This window comes from Oncorhynchus kisutch, linkage group LG5, assembly GCF_002021735.2.
Source record: "Oncorhynchus kisutch isolate 150728-3 linkage group LG5, Okis_V2, whole genome shotgun sequence".
Classification (NCBI taxonomy): domain Eukaryota; kingdom Metazoa; phylum Chordata; class Actinopteri; order Salmoniformes; family Salmonidae; genus Oncorhynchus; species Oncorhynchus kisutch.
This window is the reverse complement of record NC_034178.2, coordinates 75,192,320-75,202,900: the sequence shown is the minus strand read 5'-3', so window position 1 is coordinate 75,202,900 and position 10,581 is coordinate 75,192,320. Positions and strand designations below refer to the sequence as shown.

Genomic DNA, 10,581 nt, shown 5'->3' with positions numbered 1-10,581 from the left:
GAGCAAGTGTCTCTGAGACGCCCAGCGTGACTTAGAGGAGGAGCAAGTGTCTCTGAGACGCCCAGCGTGACTTAGAGGAGGAGCAAGTGTCTCTGAGACGCCCAGCGTGACTTAGAGAAGCAAGTGTCTGAGACGCCCAGCCTGACTTAGAGAAGCAAGTGTCTGAGACGCCCAGTGTGACTTAGAGGAGGAGTAAGTGTCTTTGAGACGCCCAGCGTGACTTAGAGAAGCAAGTGTCTCTGAGACGCCCAGCATGACTGAAAGAACCAAGACTCTTTGAGACTACCAGTGTAACTTATAGGAGCAAGTGTCTCTGAGACGCCCAGCGTGACTTAGAGGAGGAGCAAGTGTCTCTGAGACGCCCAGCGTGACTTAGAGGAGGAGCAAGTGTCTCTGAGACGCCCAGCGTGACTTAGAGAAGCAAGTGTCTGAGACGCCCAGCCTGACTTAGAGAAGCAAGTGTCTGAGACGCCCAGTGTGACTTAGAGGAGGAGTAAGTGTCTCTGAGACGCCCAGTGTGACTTAGAGAAACAAGTGTCTCTGAGACCTCCCAGTGTGACTTAGAGAAGCAAGTGTCTCTGAGACGCCCAGTGTGACTTAGAGAAGCAAGTGTCTCTGAGACCTCCCAGTGTGACTTAGAGAAGCAAGTGTCTCTGAGACGCCCAGTGTGACTTAGAGAAGCAAGTGTCTCTGAGACGCCCAGTGTGACTTAGAGAAGCAAGTGTCTCTGAGACGCCCAGCTTGACTTAGAGAAGCACGTGTCTGAGACGCCCAGCGTGACATAGAAAAGCACGTGTCTGAGACGCCCAGCGTGACTTAGAGGAGCAAATTCTCTAAAACGACATTGGAGGTGGCTTATGGTAGAGAAATGAACATTGAATTATCTGGCAAAAGCTCTGGTGGACATTCCTGCAGTCAGCATGCCAATTACACGCTCCCTCAAAATTTGAGACATCTGTGGCATTGTGTTGTGTGACAAAACTGCTAATTTTATAGTGGCCTTTTATTGTCCCCAGCACAAGGTGCACCTGTGTAATAATCGTGCTGTTTAATCAGCTTCTTGATATGCCACACCTGTCAGGTGGATGGATTATCTTGGCAAAGGAGAACTGCTCACTAAAAAGGATGTAAACAAATGTGTGCACAACATTTGAGATAAGCTTTTTGTGCATATGGAACATTTCTGGGATCTTTTATTTCAGTTCACGAAACATGGGACCAACACTTTCACATCTAGATTTTTGTTCAGTATAAGTCCAAAATAGTTATTTTTCTTTTTATATCAATAAGTGGTCAAACTGAGCATCTAGCCAATTAGGCTACTATACAGTTGGTAGTGCCAATGGGGAAGTCTCTGTTTTGGTCACTGTGCTGTGTAGCTAAAATGACCCCACTGCTAAGCTAGTTAACGTGTAGCTAAAATGACCCCACTGCTAAGCTAGTTCATGTGTAGCTACAATGACCCCACTGCTAAGTTAGTTAATGTGTCTTTACAATGACCCCACTGCTAAGATAGTTAATGTGTCTTTACAATGACCCCACTGCCAAGCTAGTTAATGTGTCTGTACAAAGACCCCACTGCCAAGCTAGTTAAGGTGCCTGTACAAAGACCCCACTGCCAAGCTAGTTAAGGTGTCTGTACAATGACCCCACTGCCAAGCTAGTTAAGGTGTCTGTACAATGACCCCACTGCCAAGCTAGTTAATGTGTAGCTACAATGACCCCACTGCTAATCTAGTTAACGTGTAGCTACAATGACCCCACTGCCAAGCTAGTTAAGGTGTCTGTACAATGTCCCCACTGCCAAGCTAGTTCATGTGTAGCTACAATGACCCCACTGCTAATCTAGTTAACGTGTAGCTACAATGACCCCACTGCTAAGATAGTTAATGTGTAGCTACAATGACCCCCACTGCTAAGCTAGTTAGCGTGTAGCTACAGTGACCCCACTGCTAAGCTAGTTAACGTGTAGCTACAATGACCCCACTGCTAAGCTAGTTAACGTGTAGCTACAATGACCCCACTGCTAAGCTAGTTAACGTGTAGCTACAATGACCCCACTGCTAAGCTAGTTAACGTGTAGCTACAATGACCCCACTGCTAAGCTAGTTAACGTGTAGCTACAATGACCCCACTGCTAAGCTAGTTAACGTGTAGCTACAATGACCCCACTGCTAAGCTAGTTAACGTGTAGTTACAATGACCCCACTGCTAAGCTAGTTAACGTGTAGCTACAATGACCCCACTGCTAAGCTAGTTAACGTGTAGCTACAATGACCCTACTGCTAAGCTAGTTAACGTGTAGCTACAATGACCCTACTGCTAAGCTAGTTAACGTGTAGCTACAATGACCCCACTGCTAAGCTAGTTAACGTGTAGCTACAATGACCCCACTTCTAAGCTAGTTAACGTGTAGCTAAAATGACCCCACTGCTAAGCTAGTTAATGTGTAGCTACAATGACCCCACTGCTAAGCTAGTTAACGTGTAGCTACAGTGACCCCACTGCTAAGCTAGTTTACGTGTAGCTACAATGACCCCACTGCTAAGCTAGTTAACGTGTAGCTACAATGACCCCACTGCTAAGCTAGTTAACGTGTAGCTACAATGACCCCACTGCTAAGCTAGTTAACGTGTAGCTACAATGACCCCACTACTAAGCTAGTTAACGTGTAGCTACAATGACCCCACTGCTAAGCTAGTTAACGTGTAGCTACAATGACCCCACTGCTAAGCTAGTTAACGTGTAGCTACAATGACCCCACTGCTAAGCTAGTTAACGTGTAGCTACAATGACCCCACTGCTAAGCTAGTTAACGTGTAGCTACAATGACCCCACTGCTAAGATAGTTATTGTGTCTCTCATTCACACTCTGTAGCAGCAGCTGGGATTGCATTCTCATTTCCCATTTCCACTTAGGTTCTGTTTTAGGAATGAACTTTGGGCCAACATAACCATTTGAACTAGGTTGGAATTACCAGAAATGTCCCAAACTCATACCCAACCAAAGCACAAAATAATGTTAAATGCATGTTGCCGTCAGTGCTAAGTATTACACAATTCTTTTTCCATAATCTTTCCATGTGGTGTTGATATCTGCTTGCCACAGCAGTAACTGCAGTCTGAAGACGTACTTATGGGGGGAAACACAGAGGGTCCAACTATGTTTAGGTTTGGCTGAGACACACAGCTGCAGTATAATGGAAAGGCCCCGAAATGGGTGTTTTATTTATGTCTCAGTACACTATTATCTCTCTCCCATGGAGTCGGTGTGTAATATCAGTCAGATCTGGTTTTAATATTACTGTCTAGCCCGACAATAGACTCTAGTCTAGAGCCTGCTTTAAAGTCATCTTGCATTCGGCATGTTAAAGTGGTAATCCGCGATTGGTAATCGTTATTTTTTACTTTTTTTTTAAAAAGTAGGATATATTATACCCTTTCGATTCTTAAATAAATTATAACCTATGGGCTAAGTTCAACTGTTATACCACAATATATCAGAACCCAAAATAGAAGCTTGTTTTACTTCATTGTTTGTAAGAAAACACTTTAGCCTCAAAACATGGTTAAAACTATATTTATTTTGTTGATATCATGGATGGCCAGTCCTTACATCCATAGCTCTATCTATGAATTTGCAGTCTGAAAGGGGTACTTATGGGGAACTCAGAAGGTCCAACTATGTTAGGGTTTGGCTGAAACTCCCAGCTATAATGGAGAGGATCCTTTATTCGTGTTTCAGTACAGTATCATCTTTCTCCCATTTTGAGTTTGTGTAATATTTTCCTACGGAAGATCGGTCAGTTTACCGAGATCTGATACTAACATCAGTGTCTAGCCTACAATAGAGATGACTCCAGTCATTTTTAGATATTGTCTAGGCCTACATACCGTACAGTGTCTTCTGAAAGTATTCTCACCCGTGGACTTTTCCCACATGTTGTTGTGTTTACAAAGTGGGATTAAAATTGATTTAATTGTCCTTTTTTTTGTTGTCAACGATCTACACCAAAAGCGCTGTCAAACTGTACTTAAAAAAAAACAAGATTGTTAAAAAAAACAAGATTGTTAAAAAAACAAGAAAGATTAAAAATAAAACACATATCTTTATTACATATATTTCCAACCCCTGAGTCAATAGATGTTAGAATCACCTTTGGCAGTGTTTACAGCTGTGAGTCTTCCTGGGTACGTCTCTGAGAGCTTTCCACACCTGGATAGTACAATTATTTGCCCATTTATTATTTTCAAAGTTCTTCAAGCGCTGTCAAATCGGTTGTTGATCATAGCTAGACAACCATTTGCCATAGATTTTCAAGCAGATTTAATTCAAAACTGTAACTCTGCCACTCAGGAACATTCACTGTCTTCTTGATAAGAAACTCCAGTGTAGATTTGGCCTTGTGTTGTAGGTTATTATCCTGCTGAAATGTAAATGAATCTCCCAGTGTCTGGTGAAAAGCAGACTGAACCAGATTTTCCTCTAGGATTTTGCCTGTGCTTAGCTCCATCCAGTTAATTTTTTTATCCTGAAAAACTCCCCAGTCCTTAACGATTACAAGTATACCCATAACATGATGCAACCCCACTATACTTGAAAATATGGAGAGTGGTACTCAGTAATAGGTTGTATTGGATGTACCCCAAACATAGCACTTTGTGTTCAGGGCAAAAAGTTAATTGCTTTGTCACATTTGTTGCAGCATTACTTTAGTGCCTTATTGCAAACAGGATGCATGTTCTGGAATATTTTTATTTTGTACAGGCTTCCTCCTTTTCACTCTGTCATTTAGGTTTGTATTGTGGAGTAAAAACAGTGTTGTTGATCCATCCTCAGTTTTCTCCTATCACAGCCATTAAACTCTATAACTGTTTTAAAGTCATCATTGGCCTCATGGTGAAATCCCTGAGGGGTTTCCTTCCTCTCCGGCAACTGAGTTAGGAAGGACACCTGTATCTTTGTTGTGACTGGGTGTATTGTAACACCATCCAAAGTGTAATTAATAACAGCACCATGCTCAAAGAGATATTCTATTTGTGTGTTTTTACTGATAGTAGGACTGGTAGAGGCTGAGTAGACTGATAATAGGACTAAGCAGACTGATGGTAGGACTGGTAGAGGCTGAGTAGACTGGTAATAGGACTAAGCAGACTGATAGTAGGACTGGTAGAGACTGAGTAGGCTGATAATAGGACTGGTAGAGGCTGAGTAGACTGATAGTAGGACTGGTAGAGGCTGAGTAGACTGATAGTAGGACTGGTAGAGGCTGAGTAGACTGATAATAGGACTAAGCAGACTGATAGTAAGACTGGTAGAGGCTGAGTAGACTGGCAGTAGGACTGGTAGAGGCTGAGTAGACTGATAATAGGACTGAGCAGACTGATAGTAGGACTGGTAGAGGCTGAGTAGACTGATAATAGGACTAAGCAGACTGATAGAAGGATTGGTAGAGGCTGAGTAGACTGATAATAGGACTAAGCAGACTGATGGTAGGACTGGTAGAGGCTGAGTAGACTGATAATAGGACTAAGCAGACTGATAGTAGGACTGGTAGAGGCTGAGTAGACTGATAGTAGGACTGGTAGAGGCTGAGTAGACTGATAATAGGACTAAGTAGACTGGTAGAGGCTGAGTAGACTGATAATAGGACTAAGTAGACTGGTAGAGGCTGAGTAGACTGGCAGTAGGACTGGTAGAGGCTGAGTAGAGTTGAAGTCGGAAGTTTACATACACCTTAGCCAAATACATTTAAACTCAGTTTATTCACAATTTCTGACATTTAATCCTAGTAAAAAGTCCCTGTTTTAGGTCAGTTAGGATCACCACTTTATTTTAAGAATGTGAAATGTCAGAATAATAGTAGAGAGAATGATTTATTTCAGCTTTTATTAGAGACTGAGTAGACTGATAATAGGACTAAGCAGACTGATAGTAGGACTGGTAGAGGCTGAGTAGACTGATAATAGGACTAAGCAGACTGATAGAAGGATTGGTAGAGGCTGAGTAGACTGATAATAGGACTAAGCAGACTGATGGTAGGACTGGTAGAGGCTGAGTAGACTGATAATAGGACTAAGCAGACTGATAGTAGGACTGGTAGAGGCTGAGTAGACTGATAGTAGGACTGGTAGAGGCTGAGTAGACTGATAATAGGACTAAGTAGACTGGTAGAGGCTGAGTAGACTGATAATAGGACTAAGTAGACTGGTAGAGGCTGAGTAGACTGGCAGTAGGACTGGTAGAGGCTGAGTAGAGTTGAAGTCGGAAGTTTACATACACCTTAGCCAAATACATTTAAACTCAGTTTATTCACAATTTCTGACATTTAATCCTAGTAAAAAGTCCCTGTTTTAGGTCAGTTAGGATCACCACTTTATTTTAAGAATGTGAAATGTCAGAATAATAGTAGAGAGAATGATTTATTTCAGCTTTTATTTCTTTCATCGCATTCCCAGTGGGTCAGAAGTTTACATACTCTATTAGTATTTCGTAGCATTGCCTTTAAATTGTTTAACTTGGGTCAAACATTTCGGGTAGCCTTCCACAAGCTTCCCACAATAAGTTAGGTGAATTTTGTCCCATTCCTCCTGACAGAGCTGGTGTAACTGAGTCAGGGTTGTAGGCCTCCTTGCTCACACACGCTTTTTCAGTTCTGCCTACACATTTTCTATTGGATTGAGGTCAGGGCTTTGTGATGGCCACTCCAATACCTTGACTTTGTTGTCCCTTTGCCACAACTTTGGAAGCATGCGTGAGGTCATTGTCCATTTGGAAGACCCATTTGCGACCATGCTTTAACTTCCTGACTGATGTTGCTTAAATATATCCACATAATTGTCCTCCCTCATGAAGCCATCTATTCTGTGACGTGCACCAGTCCCTCCTGCAGCAAAGCACCCCCACAACATGATGCTGCCACCCCCGTGCTTCACGGTTGGGATGGTGTTCTTCGACTTGCAAGCGTCCCCCTTTTCCTCTAAACATACCGATGGTCATTATGGCCAAACAGTTATTTTTGTTTCATCAGACCAGAGGACATTTCTCCAAAAAGTATGATCTTTGTCCCCATGTCCAGTTGCAAACCGTAGTTTGGCTTTTTTATGGCGGTTTTGGAGCAGTGGCTTCTTCCTTGCTGAACGGCCTTTCAGGTTATGTCGATATAGAACTCGATTTACTGTGGATATAGATACTTTTGTACCTGTTTCCTCCAGCATCTTCACAAGGTCCTTTGCTGTTGTTCTGGGATTGATTTGCACTTTTCACACCGAAGTACGTTCATCTCTGGGAGACAGAACACGTCTCCTTCCTGAGCGGTATGACGGCTGCGTGGTCCCATGGTGTTTATACTTGTGTACTATTGTTTGTACAGATGAACGTGGTACCTTCAGGTGTTTGGAAATTGCTCCCAATGATGAACCAGACCTGTGGAGGTCTACCATTTTTTTCGGAGTTCTTGGCTGATTTCTTTTGGTTTTCCCATGATGTCAAGCGAAGAGGCACTGAGTTTGAAGATAGGCCTTGAAATACATCCACAGGTACACCTTCAATTGAGTCAAATGATGTCAATTAGCCTATCAGAAGCTTCTAAAGCCATGACATCATTTTCTGGAGTTTACCAAGCTGTTTAAAGGCACAGTCAACTTAGTGTATGTAAACTTCTGACCCACTGGAATTGTGATATAGTGAATTATAAGTGAAATAATCTGTCTGTAAACAATTGTTGGGAAAATTATTTGTGTCATGCACAAAGTAGATGTCCTAACCGACTTGCCAAAACTATAGTTTTGTTACCAACAAATTTGTGGAGGGGTTGAAAAATGAGTTTTAATGACTCCAAGTGTATGCATGACTCCTAAGTGTATGCATGACTCCTAAGTGTATGCATGATTCCTAAGTGTATGCATGACTCCTAAGTGTATGCATGACTCCTAAGTGTATGCATGACTCCTAAGTGTATGCATGACTCCTAAGTGTATGCATGACTCCTAAGTGTATGTAAACTTCAGACTTCAACTGTATTTAACACCAGAAGTTCATATCTACTAGTTGTCTGTGTTCATGAGTATTTAGATAGCCGACTTATTCTCAACCAGTTCAGTTCATCAGGGGTCAACGTAGAAACCCTGTTCATCAGGGGTGAACATATAAATCCTGTTCATCAGGGGTCAACGTAGAAACCCTGTTCATCAGCGGTCAACGTAGAAACCCTGTTCATCAGGGGTCAACGTAGAAACCCTGTTCATCAGGGGTCAACGTAGAAACCCTGTTCATCAGGGGTCAACGTAGAAACCCTGTTCATCAGGGGGTCAACGTAGAAACCCTGTTCATCAGGGGGTCAACGTAGAAACCTTGTTCATCAGGGGTCAACGTAGAAACCCTGTTCATCAGGGGTCAACGTAGAAACCCTGTTCATCAGGGGGTCAATGTAGAAACCCTGTTCATCAGGGGTCAATGTAGAAACCCTGTTCATCAGGGGTCAACGTAGAAACCCTGTTCATCAGGGGTCAACGTAGAAACCCTCATGATGTCCAATTAGAGCCTGCTTCACGCTCTCCCATCCTGCGTGCTTGATTAATGCAACCTTCCAAGACTTTTCAAGGAATCAATACTGTCAGATGTAGTGTTGTTTGTGTGTTTCAACTTCAGAAGGACGTTATGTTGATTATTCTTCATGGTTCAGGTTTATTAGACTTTAGCCTAGAGACTTATTAACGCGTTAACACAGGTATTACTGTCATTCAGGACAGTAATGTCTGATTAGGTTACCACCAGACACAGACAGACAGTTGAGAGTTGTTTCCATGGATACCAACCACTGTGTGTTTTGACTGTGTTTGTGTGTGTGTGTGTGTGTGTCATTGAAATGAGAGGAAAATATGACCGACTGAACTGAACCCAGCAGGTTACGGTAAACTTTAATTTATATACCTACTGTCTGCGTCATTTAATAACAGACATGTGACAGGAAGAGACGTGATCAGTGGCTTGCATCCTAAATGGCACCCCTAGTCCCTATATAGTGCACTAACGTTACCCTACCCACAGGGTGAATTTCAGACGTAGTCAGTCACTGGTTCATGGCTGATTAGCTGCTATGCTAGTTTCTCTTCATTCAGAAAGCAGATGTTTAACAGTTTCTCAGTAACTTTCTCAGAAGAAGTAGACTTTCTGTCACAGTATTATAAACCCTTTTGAGCATTAGTTCAGCGTGACCTTAGCCTGGTCCCAGGTCTGTTTGTGCTGTCTTTGTCAATGACCATGGAAGTTGGCAAGACAGCACAAACTGATCTGGGACCAGGCGAGTGTGACCCTGATATCCAATTTGTTAACTCTGTTATTCACCTGTATTTTTCCAGGTACTGAAAAGTGTTCCTGAGGTATTTAAAGAAAATGTGCTTATAGTTCAGCGGTTTTGTATTATGGGACTTGTTTTGAGAAATTCAACAGGTTCTCGAAGGACATTCTCACAGAGTAGCTATTCTTTCATTCTCAATGACCTCAACATGACCTGACATCATGTACGCTAGGTAACGCCTGCAGTGCTAATCTGAGAATTTGTTTGAATCCCAAGCGGCGCACTATTCCCTCCATAATAGCACTACTTTTGACCTTACCACTGTGGGCCCTGAGGTAAAGTAGTGCACTATGTAGGGGATATGGTGCCGTTTGGGACGTACCCTTGTCATGGGGTCTGGTGAGCATCAGGTTGAGTCCTCTGGCTCCTCGGTTTGTAATGAATGGTTCATTGAAGCAGGAAAGTTATTTGAATCGTAACTAAGTAAAGCTTTATTTGAGTCATTCTGACATCGTGTGTTTGTACAGGTATGAACAAAAAAAATGTACTTGCACTTTGTATGAACTTGTCGATAATTGCAATTCTCAAATGTAGCTTTTTATAAATTCACAATCCCCACTTTTACATCTTAGCCAGCCATGTACACGTGGTGTTGCAGACAGATTTCAAACACTGAAAACTATGGTAAAAGTTTCCATTTTACAGTATAGTTTCTTTATAGAATGATTTGTGAAATAAGTCAGTTGAGGGCAAAGCAATATCATATATAAAACATACTGATTATTATTATTATCCCAATATACATATCCCTATATACATCAGAGGTATATCTCCTTATTGTAGATCCTGACCCGCTGCTTGACATAGAAATAGAATCTATAGAATGGGCTTGGAACCTCTAACCCTGGCAATTTGACTGGTAAAGATGGTTCTATTTATATTTCTGTGCTTACTTGAGGACGCGTGTTGTTTAGTTGATCCATCTATATTCTCTCTGTCGGGAACGTCAAGCGAACGTAATCTGAAGCAACGTCTCAAACTGGGGACCAAATTTTTTTATCACAGAATAGGACTGAAAGGGCATCTCTAGACATGTTACATCCTCATCTGTACCCCTCGATCACTAGATCTACATTCCAAATGGCACCCTATTCCCTACCGGTCCTGGCCAAAAGTAGTGCACTATATATATATATGGGAATAGCTTGCAATTTGGGATGCAGACCAGATCATGCTGAGGTTAACTCTGCTAGGAGGTCTTTTTCAAACACTTCAATCTTTT

At 42.2% G+C, this 10,581-nt stretch overlaps 2 protein-coding genes across 5 annotated transcripts in view; one reads left to right on the top strand and one right to left on the bottom strand.

Annotated features, from left to right (window-relative positions):
* Positions 1-10,581, top strand: part of cenpp (centromere protein P) — a 160,372-nt gene that overhangs the window by 115,972 nt on the left and 33,819 nt on the right. The gene's annotated exons all lie outside the window — the stretch shown is intronic.
* Positions 9,764-10,581, bottom strand: part of ecm2 (extracellular matrix protein 2, female organ and adipocyte specific) — a 29,486-nt gene continuing 28,668 nt past the window's right edge. The window contains exon 11 of the mRNA XM_031825814.1: positions 9,764-10,581. This exon is cut by the window's right edge and continues 724 nt beyond it. The gene's annotated coding sequence lies outside the window, so the exon portion shown is untranslated.